Below are 12,327 nucleotides of genomic sequence, written 5' to 3' on the forward strand. Positions count from 1 at the left end.
TAACACGGCTGAGTGCAACGTGACGTTGCTGGTAGCCTGAGTGCCACCGAGTGCGGACCCCCCCGGCCGCCTGCAGTGTCCACTCTCCTCGTCCCGCCCCCACCTCTATCTGCCCTGCAATCCCCCCTTCTCCAACTCCACCATTGGACCCGGGCAACAGTATGATGACTACAACCATGACAGTAATAACTATATTCAGTTCATCAACGAATCTCAGCTCCCGGCCTGGTTAACGCAGGGCTCCCCGTGAGCCCAGGGATGTGGCAGTGGACGGCAGCTGACGCTGCAGTAGGGAAGGCACAGTCACAGCGGCTGGCACTTAGGGACCTTTCACCAGGCGCTGGGCATCATCTCTGTAAGTAGCGTATGTGCGTTAGCTCTGTTAACCTCCCTAGGGTGGCCGTGAGAGCTGCCAGTGAGAACGCTGACAGAAAGGTTAGGACATCTGCCCAAGGTCGTGTGCCGCAGGGCCAGCTAGGGCCAGCTGGCACCACGGGTAATGTTCAGAGGAGGGGTCACATCTTTCTCCCTGTGGCCTGTCCCGGGTGTTCAGAGAGGCACCTTGGGCGCATTACGGGGTAACCGGCAGCCGTCACTCTGGCCACAGTTCGGCTCCAGGGCCCAGGGGCCACACAGCCCCTCGCAAGGGAGGACGGCAGGCAGCCCAGGAGCAGGACAAGCCCTGAGGCCAGGCTGCAGACCCAGAGGAAGCTGGCGTCCAGGCCGCACCAGAAACGCGCTCTCCCTCAGCATCTCCACGCTTCCTCTGAGGGGCGTATACAGACATCGGGTTGGTAAACCTGAGAAATCTCTAGAAAGCATCTAATTAATGCATTTCTCCCAAGTAGAATGCTTTAGTAATTGCTGTTCAAGCAACAGAAAAGTTGAGAAGGCTTTTACTGCTGGTGCTGCAGGGACAGATAGAGATCCACACGGCCGCCTCTCCCGGGCCCTGGCTCTCCCGTGCACGCTCAACCTACTGACATCCATTAACATTCTCCCGGCTAGAAAAAAAAATGTATTTTATTCCAGCACTCTCCGTAGGCAGGAAGCTGGGCATTGAATTACGAAGCTTGAGTAATTGCGCACAGCCATTGTGATGGAAAATGGCAAAATCGCAATGAGTCACAGGGTGGTGGGGAGGCAACTGTTTAGTGACGACAATTCTGTAAGGATAATTTCATTAATGGAAGCGGGAGACAGAGTCCGTGGCAGGGAATACGGTGCGCGTATATATAAATATCCACGGACACACGTCTGGCGTTTAAAATCGGCTGTAGGTGAGTGGGTATGTGTGCGTCTGCCTTTTTAATGAATGCCCGAGTGCCGGATGGCAAAGCGCCATTCAGAAGTGATTTGTGATCATCACACGGGGGAGAAATCCTGCAGGTGAAAGGAGACGGGAACAAGAATGTTTCAAGCGTGGATGTAAAAAAGCTTCTGTTTGATTTGGGGCCACAAAGGATTCAAGAGACACAAAGGCTTCGACACACCTAACTGCTTCCACCAAAGGTGGAGACGCCCTCTGGAATTCGGCACTTGAAGCACGCCAGGCACGAATCCACGCGCCCGGGAACGGTCGAGGCCACACGACACTGGGCCCAGGAGAATCCCAAATACGGCTCCGAGCTGCCCGGGGTCCCCCCGCAAAGGGCGAGGCCCTCAGCTTCTGGACCAGAGTAGGCTTCTGCTTTGCAAAATGAACAGGGCCGGGCGCTTTGAAGGAAGCTGGGTGCTCTGCGCTGCCCCCTCCACGGCCTCGGGATGGAGAGTCTGAGTGGACGTTTCAGACCACACCCTTGTCCACGTCTCTTCCGCCTCCCCCACAGCTGTGCCCACCTTCCCAACACCATGGATGGTGCGGACGTCACGAGGCCTCCATACAAACCCGGAAGGAGGGGGTTCCGAGAGCTTCCGGGTTGGGGAGACAGAACACTGCCATGTGCCACCAAGCAGGGACCCACAGTCCACACGGACACAATCCTCTTTGTTCAGGACTTTGCCCCCAGTGTCCCTTCGTGGGTCTGTTCGTTCCTATCCTGTAATAGCCTCTGTCGTAAACCAGCAATCTAGCAAGTAAACCGGTTTTCTGAGTCTTTCGAGTTGTTCTAGCAAAGGAGGACGGCGTGGGGCTTCTGATTTGTGGCCAGTGGGCCAGAAGCTCAGGCGAGCAACAGCCTGGCCCAGGGACGGGTCCCTGTGTGGGGTCTGCCACTGTCTCCAGGGACACGGTGCCCGGGTTGAGTTGAGCTGTAGGAGCCCCAGCTGGTGTCTGAGAACTGCTTGATGGCGTGGCCCCGCCCACACTGGAACACACCGGAACGGGTGGCCATCCCAGCCCCCGCACACCCCCTCCCCTTCCCGACAAGCGGGGCTGTTTCCCCGCATTCCTGCTGGGCTGCTGGGCTCCTCACAGAGATAGCAGGAAAAGAAAAACTTTTCGGGGGGGGGGGGGGGGCGGGGAATGGAAGAGAATAAAAACAGATTAACAATTTGCAAATTATCCCAAGGAAAAATGTCCTATTAAGAAAAAAATGATGGGCACATGTGATTGAAAGCAGTGGGGCTGGAGAGACAACGGCGTCTCTCTCACTCGAAATTGCAGTATTGTCCCGTCCCAAACTAATAGGCTCTGTTCCCTGACAATACACTGAAGATATCGTTTATTAAGCCCATTATGCTGCCGGCCGCAGTCAGTCACATCTCAAACATTGCCACATTTATGAAAGACAGTTACAGTCATTTGCAAGATAATTACCATTTTAATCTCAAACCAGCCTGTAGGAGCAAATTGCTTTATAAGTAACCAGGTTCCCAGTGTGTCATAATAGAATGCCGTACAGACTCCGAAACAACCAGACGTGTTTAGCACTTGTCCACAGGGTGGAGGAGTGTGCTGCCTGGTGGGCCCGGGAGAGACGGGGCGGCCCCCCTGCTCTGCGCCCGAGGGCCGACGTGGGGAGCATCAGCCTCCGTCTGCCAGACCCATCACTCTCGTTAACTGAGACGGAGGAGGAGGAGGAGGGAGGGAGAGAGAGAGAGAAACAGAGAGACAGAGGAAGGAAAAGAGACAGACGGACAGACAAAAAAAGCAGAGGGAGAGAGGGCAAGAGAGAAAGCAAAAGAGAGAGAGCAAAGCTGTCATTGACACAGAGTCGGGCGGGGGAGGAGTGGAGGGAGGCGGGGAGGCAGGGAGCAGGTGGGCTGGCCTGGAAAGGGGATGGGGGTAGGAAAGGGCTGCCTCCAGAAGCAGCGAGATCCCCGGGAATGCAGCAGGGACCCTGGCAGCCAAATAGGTGGTCAAGTCCGCAAGTTCAGCTTCTCGAGCAGGACGGCCTCTGATCACGGGAAGACCTGACTCATACTGATACGTTCAGTCCGTGGCTTGAGGCGCTAGTTTGAGAAAGGGGGAAACGATCTTGAACCAGAGAGGAGGAAGGCAGGAGCCACGAGGGGCGCATGGGAACCGCGTGCGATTCTGGGGAGCAGCTGACATCAGGCCAGACGGTGACTACCTCGGCGGATGCTGGGGGCGACCTCCCTGAACGGGCACCTGCCTCGTGGTAGGCTCAGGGATTCGTGCAGAACTGAGTCCCCGTGGCTGGTCACGCCGGGCTGTAAAGACAGGAGCTGGCCTCCTGTCACCTCCTGGTCGGGAGCCAAATGAAATTGCCGTAGTCCAACTCCTCGGCCTTTAGGTGAACTCCCTCTGAAATGTTCCCACAAAATAAGCATCCCGCCTTGGTCCCCTTCACCTGATGGTGTCTAAATTATCTGAATGCAAATACAGAGACGAGCCTGGGAAGGAAGGAGGAAAAGCCAGCCGGGGAAGGAGAGGAGGTGCCAGTGAGGTAGAGAACTTTCTAGAGAGGGCCAGCTGTGAGCCCCACGCAGGAAGCTGGGACAGGAAAGCACACCGTGGGCGTGTCCGCAGGGTGGACAGTGGGGTGGCTGGGAGGAGGTGGAAAGCCGAGGCTGCATATGAGACAGGCCGGTGAGAAGCCTGTCTGACGTTTCACAGTCCTTTCTGTCGCAGGCTCTGTGCGTCACTGGCTGTTCTGTGCCAAGGGAGAACCCGGCTCTGGGCCCACCGGGTCAGAGCCGGCATTGGTGACAGGAGGGGGCCAGCTCCAGGCCTCGCCCACGCCTCCACCCCTCCCTGGGACGGCAGACGGCCGCGCAGGTCAAGACGGAGAAAAGGGACCAGCTAACCCAGTCCCAACATGCCTGCAACCAGCTCTGATCCAAAATCTCTAGATGTGCCGGCTCCTCCCCCTGCCACGCCTGCTCTGGAAGCTTCCATTTCCTGTCATGGCACCAGTTCCTTCCTGTTCACACGAGCCGCGTTTCACCTTCTGCCCCAGCTCCAGCTGTCTCAGAGCCCCCTCCCCCACGAATCTCCCCTTCCACCTCCAGAACATTCCATCTCTTGACCTCAGCTCCCAGCACGTACATGCTGACTGATATCAGTTAACCTGTCGCTGTGCAAAACTCGCCCCAAAACTTCGCTCAGAACAAGCATTCATTAGCTCATGCTTTTCCCAAATCTGAGGAAGCCTGGAGGAACTTACCTGGGCAGTTCTGGTTCGGGGCTCCCTCCTGCGGTCCCTGCCAGGCTCCATGGTCGGAAGCCCTAGTTGGGGCTTCAGTTCTGCTCCGGGTGACCTCTTGTCCTCCAGGGTCTCGCTCCTCCATGTGGGGCCTCTTCACGTGGCTGCTGGGCTCCAAGAGAGAGAAAGAGGCAGGAGGCAAGAGGCACCCAAGACAGAAGCACCGGGTTTTAGAACCAAGTTCCAGAAGGTTCTGCCAAGTGCCACTGGCATGCAAACCAATTGTGCTGCACACAGGATGCGGGTACCGGGGGCGAGGTCCCGACTCTCAGGGTAGGGGTTAGTGAGTGGGGCCCCTCTCCTGCCGAGCATGGCTCTGAAGCAGCAAAGGCATCCTCATTCTGAACTTGGTGCCCAGTCGGAGGTCATAGTTCAAGGGGGGTCCAGCGAACGCTGTTTGGAATACTGGGCAGAGTTTCGGGTCCGCGTGAGCAAACATCACCGGGGGTTTTCCGGGCCTGGGGCGCGTTCTCAACAATGTTGAGATGTTATCGCGGGGTGTTGGGGCACCAGTCCTTGCCCCTCCACCCACCCACCCCCACCCGTCCTCCAAAGCACCGTGCAGACTCACGTAGGCAGCAGCGAGCAGAGATCTTGCTGACACGCTCAAGGTCACAGGCTGTCCTCACACTGGAACATTGTTTACCCAACACAAAGAAAGCAGGCGCGAAGATAATGCTGTGATAATTCAGTGATAATTCAGTGCCGTGACCCTTTTGCAAAGCTGCCGTCACTGGCTGTTCTGTGCCAAGGGAGACAAGGCTCGGGTCACCTGAGAAGTCCTCCTGCACTTGCCTCTGCCCCCCACACGCCTGCAGCCCCCAGACCCACATTGCCTGCGCGGGCCGCGGCTATTGTCAGCCCATCATTTGTAATACAAATAGGAAGGAGAATCGCCGAGGTGATATTGACACAATGCATTTCCCATCAGACAATTACAGGGGGACTTTTCATTCTGATTTTGCAATTCAGTATGCAACTCGGGGATTACGTTTTCCACGTTTTCCACGGCAGATCCTGACACCCCAGTGTCCCCGTCAGCAACGCGGCTCCTGAGTGAGCGCCACGGGGACCCCCCAGGAGAGCTTCTCGGCATTAACACAGCAACATGTCAAATACGAGCCCATCCAAACCGGCCGCAGCCCCTTTTGTGATCCCTTTGGAGCGGCAGAGGGGGACTCCCAGAGTGGCTGGGATTCCACACAATGGCCAGTGCTCCCCGGGAGCTCATTAAAGAGTCTGGAGGATGGGGCGCCTGGGTGGCGCAGTCGGTTAAGCGTCCGACTTCAGCCAGGTCACAATCTCGCGGTCCGTGAGTTCGAGCCCCGCGTCGGGCTCTGGGCTGATGGCTCAGAGCCTGGAGCCTGCTTCCGATTCTGTGTCTCCCTCTCTCTCTGCCCCTCCCCCGTTCATGCTCTGTCTCTCTCTGTCCCAAAAATAAATAAACGTTGAAAAAAAAAAAAAAAAAAAAAAGAGTCTGGAGGAGAGGAAAATATTTTGAAAACAGAACAAAAAGTGGCTGTCGGGAAAAACTGAGCCTGGTCTAGCCCCAACCCCCCACCCACGGGCATCTTTGCAAACTGATGTGCGGGCATGAACTGTGGACGCCTCAGCCCTCCCAGCTACATGATGATGTCACTGTCATCTGCCTGGGAAGTCACCAAACCAGGTCACCCAGCCCACAGCCTGGTCCAGCCCTGGGCAAGAGCCCACCCCCACCCACACCCAGGCCACACCACCTCCCTGGGCATCTCCACTTGTCCACCTTGCCCTTGTGAGGTCTCCTAACCCACCCTCACCGCCTGAGGTCCTGGTCCCCTGAGAGCAAGCCGCACCCCGTCCACCTCTGCCCTACCTCCACAATTTGCACTGTTTATTATTGCACTCCACCGTTTCAACCCTGCTTCTGCACTCTGGGCACATTGCCTGGATGTGGCTTCCTCCACTCAATTACTGCCAAGCGGCCCATGATCCCTGGGTGGGCGTGGGGGTCCATGCAACCCTGATATTGGATGAAGCCCTCTACATGTTGGTCTTCTCCAAGGAAGGGAAGTCAGAGCCTCCAGGTTCCCAGGGAGCCAGGGGCCCCGGGAGGCAGAACCAAATCCACAGAGATCAGCCCAGCTCTCTCTGGCTCCCGCACTGGCTTCTGCCCTCGCTCGGATCCCTGCGTACATGAACTCAGAAACCGCCCTCTTGGCCCGCAGGCAGCTGACCAGGCACCCACACGCCCCGGGTGAACTGTAAGTACACATTGCAAGCCCTCCTCACGCGAGGTCTGATGGGTCACTCATTCGGTCAACAACTGTAAGCCCAGATGGGGGCCGGACAGCCTTGGTCTGCCATTTCTCCAGAACCAGAGTCCCTCCTCCAAAATGCCATGTGTCTGTCAGTCCGCCCACACCAGAATCTGAGCTAAAACCTGGCTCCCATTCATGGGATGAGCAGGAGGACAGGCAGGGCTGCCCAGGGCTTGGTCAAGCTGCTCACTGCTAGAAGGAAGGCAAGCAGCCCTGTTTCCCCAGAGGAGCCTTCCCTCTGTCTCCTTCCCTAGCCAGGAGGGCTCAGCCGGGGCAGCCGTGAGTCCTGCCACCATTCCTGGGGACAGACAGTCTCAGCAGCAGCCAGGGTTCAGCAGAACACTCCGATGAGGTGTCCTGTGCTGTAAGGGGTTGGCTCATCAGCCCCAGGGTGCTGATACAATCTACAGGGACCTGATGCTGAGTGTTCCCACGACAACGCACCTCCAAATGCAGTTCTCTCACACCAACAAACAAGAAACCATCGTGGGGGAGCAGATGGCCCTTCCACTGTCTGCAGGGGCCCCTTCTTGGACTCTATGTTGCAACAAAAGGCCAAAAGGCAGAGTCTGTCTGTGATGCTCGGGATGTTTCTTCCCTACCGCCAGCTGGGATCAGGGCTGTTGACCGAATGAATGAGTGACCCACCAGACTACACATATGCTGAGTTTTTTTTTAATGTTTATTTGTTTTGAGAGAGAGAGAGTGCACATAAGCTGGGGAGAGGCAGAGAGAGAGGGAGAGAGGATCCCAAGCAGGCTCCACACTGTCAGTGCAGAGCCTGATGCAGGGCTTGAACTCAAGACCATGAGATCATGAACTGAGCCGCAATCAATCAAGAGTTGGATGCTTAACTGATTGAACCAAGGTGCCCCACTGAGTTTGTTTTGTGCGAAGATTGTACCGTTGACTCCCCACACTAACCCCCATGAGGTCAGCTCTGTTATCAACCCCCTTGAAAAGATGAGGGAACAGAAATATTAAGAAACATTCCCTGGGGCACCTGGGTAGCTCAGTCAGTTAAGCATCCGGCTCTTGATTTCAGCTCAGGTCATGATCTCATGGCTGTCATGGGATCGAGCCCCAAGTCAGTCTCCACGCTGAGTGAGGAGCCTGCTTAAGATTCTGTCTCTCCTTCTCTCTGTCCCTCCCCCACTCACACTGGCTTACTCTCTCTCTCTAAAATGAAAAAGAAAAATAACAGAAAATAACAGGAAAGGAAAGGAAAGGAAAGGAAAGGAAAGGAAAGGAAAGGAAAGGAAGGGAAGGGAAGGGAAGGGAAGGGAGGGGAAAGGAAGGGAAGGGAAGGGAAGGGAAGGGAAGGGAAAGGAAAGGAAAGGAAAGGAAAGGAAAGGAAAGGAAAGGAAAGGAAAGGAAAAAAAGAAAAGAGAAACATGCTGAAGGTTCATAGGGATAGGATTGGCAGATTTAACAGATAAAAACACAGGAAGCCCAGTTAAATTGGAATTTCAGACAAATGAATATTTTTGTTAGTGTAAGTATGTCCCAAATGCTGCATGGGATATACTTACACTAGCACATTACCTGTTATTTATCTGAAATTACCGGTTAACTAGGCTTCCTGTCTATTATCTAGCAACCCTACATGTTTTGTGTTTTTTTTTTTTTTGAGGGAGGATTTTTTTAATAGTCAATGCCTTTTTAAATTTTTTTTTTAATATGAAATTTATTGTCAAATTGGTTTCCATACAACACCCAGTGCTCATCCCAACAGGTGCCCTCCTCAATACCCATCACCCACCCTCCCCTCCCTCTCACCCCCCATCCCCATCAACCCTCAGTTTGTTCTCAGTTTTTAACAGTCTCTTATGTTTTGGCTCTCTCCCACTCTAACCTCTTTTTTTTTCCTTCCCCTCCCCCATGGGTTTCTGTTAAGTTTCTCAGGATCCACATAAGAGTGAAAACATATGGTGTCTGTCTTTCTCTGTATGGCATATTTCACTTAGCATCACACTCTCCAGTTCCATCCACGTTGCTACAAAAGGCCAGATTTCATTCTTTCTCATTGCCACGTAGTATTCCATTGTGTATTTAAACCACAATTTCTTTACCCATTCATCAGTTGATGGACATTTAGGCTCTTTCCAGAATTTGGCTATTGTTGAAAGTGCCGCTATAAACATTGGGGTACAAGTGCCCCTATGCGGCAGTACTCCTGTATCCCTTGGATAAATTCCTAGCAGTGCTATTGCTGGGTCATAGGGTAGATCTATCTATAGTTTTTTGAGGAACCTCCACACTGTTTTCCAGAGCGGCTGCACCAGTTTGCATTCCCACCAACAGTGCAAGAGGGTTCCCGTTTCTCCACATCCTCTCCAGCATCTATAGTCTCCTGATTTGTTCATGCAACCCTACATGTTTAGCAAGAGGCTTGAACCCAGGCCTGAATCCAGGCTTCAAGACTCTGAGTTCATGCTCTTCCCAAGGTGTCTGCAGGTTATAGGAGAACCTGCACTGGGCGTCAGCTCTGGGGACCCTAGGAAAAGGAGTGGTGCATCCGCGGGGAGCGTAGAGAACACGTGATTTCCAACAGTGAGAGTCTCCTCTGCTCCCCGGGCCCCCATCAGGGGTGAAGAGCGGAGAGGCAAAGCTGGACATGGAGGGGGAGGGGGTGCCATGGGGTACAGGGCAGTAAGAACACTCGTCATAAGGTGGGGAGAGCGACCTCGGAGGACTACCCTCTGCATTCAGGCACCAATGTGGATAGAGAGTTGGACTTTTGTCCACAGTGCTTGATTTTGTGCCAGGAAAGTGCCTGGAGTGTGTGCATGAGTGTGCATGAGTGTATACAAATAAGCATGTCTGTGTAGGTGTATAAGGAATCCTTCTCGAAAGTGCTCCTGGCAGGGCCACCTCTCAGGTGACAGTGCCCCTCGGGGCCAGGTGGCTGGCCAGAGCGAGAACCCAGAGCTCTGTACTCCTGGGCTCCAATGAACTCGAGTGGAGACCAAGAAATGTAACATCTTTGAGACCCAGCACAGCTGAACAGTAAGCCCCGCTGGACCCCGTCTCCATCGGCTCCCAGCCCATAAACTCTGTGTACCTGACTTCAGTTCACTTTTATATAAAGTGTGCAGTGCTCTTCGGTCTTAAGAAAACAGGCCCTTTAATAGCTGCTATAATAAAAACTGACTTCTGCCTCCCCTGCTCTCCAGGAATGAAATTAGTCCTATTACATTTTCCTCTCCTGTTAAATTCTCAGGCTCCGCTATCTGCCGATCAGCAGAGACTCGGGGTGGTTAAAAACGTCCAATTAATCAAGGGACTGTAAGTGTCGCCAGAACATTCCAGAGCTCCCCATTGTCTGTGACTGGGTAATTAAAAAAAGAAGGTTTAAAAAATCGACTACTCTTTGGGAACGTTCTGACCTGGAGAAAAAGATTAAGAAGACTTCCGACAGGTCTGTTGCGTGCAGCTGTCAGGAAGAGAACTTCCAGAACAATCTGGCGCTCTCCCAGCGCAGCTCGCCGAGGACGCCCACTGTCCCGGGGGGCTGGGCACAGTCCTGCCACATTGCTGGGTGTTCTCTCCCTTGCAAGGCACGTGGGGGGTTAATGAGATGGACGCAGGGCTCGGGGGCTACAGAGCAGCGGGCAGTGTCCAGCCGTGTGTCCGTGCAGGGACTTTCAGCTTGAGTGGACAACATTCCTTCTCTTGAGTCCAGACTAAAAGCCCACCTCTTCCAGACTGTCGCCCCAGATTGCCCCAACCATTCCCTAATCCCCCCAAATTCCTCTAACAACCACCATCTCTCTTTCAAACAAGTAGCATTTTAAATCCGCCAAACAAATCGCTAGAGGCAGAAACAAGTTTCCTGTATTAAGTCTTCCCGGGGACCAGCTTTATTTTTCTCGAGACTCTAAAAAGGGCTTATCCCCTGGCCCATCCTTCATTGCCTTCTTGCTTAGATTATTGATCGAATGTCTTCTGTCCCCAAATGTAAGTTCCAGGAGGGCAGGGATTTTAGGATTTTAATCCCTGATGTGACAGGATTTTTGTGTGGCACATGACAGGCGCTCAATAAATCAAGCTTGGGCGAGTGAAAACCCTTTAGTGAATTCATCTCTTTGTTCTCCCACCCATCCACCCCTTTGCTTATTCAGCCCAGACTCGCAGAGTGCCTGCTGCAGGCTAGACGGTGTCCTTGTTGCAGACGGCTGAGGGTAGAGTTGTAGGCTGCACAACCAAGGGAGGCTTCACGTAAGCGGTGGCCTCTTAGAGCATGTAGGCAGGACTGGGCGGAGGGCAGGTGACAGGGCATCCCAGGTAGACGGCAGCCTAACGGTGACATCTAAGAAAAGCAATTGATAATGCAGCCTACTGCGGAAGGCTGCTTCTACTGGGCTCGGCAAGGTGGCCATTGAGCGAGAGCCATGCAGACACTTCCTGCTGAAAGGGCCAGAGATCGTTCATACAGCCCCAGTCCACAGAGAAGAAAGCAGAGCCCCAGAGAGGCTGCCAACGTGCTGTTCCTCAGCTCAGAGTGATGGTCACCCTTGTGTTCTTCCTCCCTTGGCATCAATTACTGAATCCTCCCCCTCCCCACATGACCCCAAAAGAGCCGGCCGCCGGATGGACGTCCTGAAGGACGATCTCCGGTGTGTGTCAGCCCTCGAAGAAGGTGATGAAGAGACACCCCCAGGAGCACATCCCGGGGGGGAGTGGGGGAGTGGTGGCAGGGGAGAAGGAGGAGGGGAAGGACCAGGCTGCAGAGGGGTGCAGCCTGTGGATACTGGATGCCTGCAACCTATCTCGTGGTCCCCGTTTTGGGACAGTCACCCAGCAAAATCCCCAGGAAACGCGCGCCTGTCTCAGAGGACAGAAATCCAACCAGTGAGGTGTCTGACTCAGCAACCGCAGTTCTCACCAAGCGAGGAGGCCGCGCAGGGTCGTTGCTGCGAGCCCCAGCCTCCTGCTGCAAAGAAAATGATCCTCTCCCTTCTGCCGCACCTCGGTCACAATCAACAGTAAATCCTGAAAATGAGACCCCGGGTGGAACCGAGCAGACACAGACACATCCGACTGGAAGTCAGCCAGCTTTTCCCCACGGCTCATGCTTTTATAGACTTTAACTCCATCCCTGATCCCCAAGAATCTGTTTGCCTCACAAACAACTCAATCTTGTATAAAGAGCCAGCAGACATTCGTCCGCGCCCTGCCTTTTAGAAAGAGCAACCTGGGTATGTGTGCAACATGGAAGACGTTCCAGTAACAGTCAAGGTCCCTGCAGTTTTCACCGTTTTCCCCTTCCCTCCCTCGTCTCCCCCATGGAGTGTGATGGCTGTGGATCCCCTGCCCAAGATCTGTGCCCATCCCAGCAGGAAGAGCCCGACCGGTCAGCCCAGATCTCCTCCCTCCATCAAACTCCCAGAACCTTCCTGTTTGCAGATCCCAAG

General features: G+C 54.3%; 1 long non-coding RNA gene across 1 annotated transcript; it reads right to left on the reverse strand.

Moving 5' to 3' along the window:
* Positions 1-2,742: 2,742 nt before the first annotated feature.
* Positions 2,743-5,345, reverse strand: LOC123599923. The gene is made up of 2 exons (XR_006713356.1): positions 4,572-5,345; positions 2,743-3,975 (listed from the first exon to the last, which is right to left on the reverse strand). It is a non-coding gene; the product is annotated as an uncharacterized LOC123599923 (long non-coding RNA).
* Between the last annotated feature and the right edge of the window lie 6,982 nt (positions 5,346-12,327).

The sequence above is a fragment of the Leopardus geoffroyi genome, chromosome C1, assembly GCF_018350155.1.
Source record: "Leopardus geoffroyi isolate Oge1 chromosome C1, O.geoffroyi_Oge1_pat1.0, whole genome shotgun sequence".
Taxonomy (NCBI): domain Eukaryota; kingdom Metazoa; phylum Chordata; class Mammalia; order Carnivora; family Felidae; genus Leopardus; species Leopardus geoffroyi.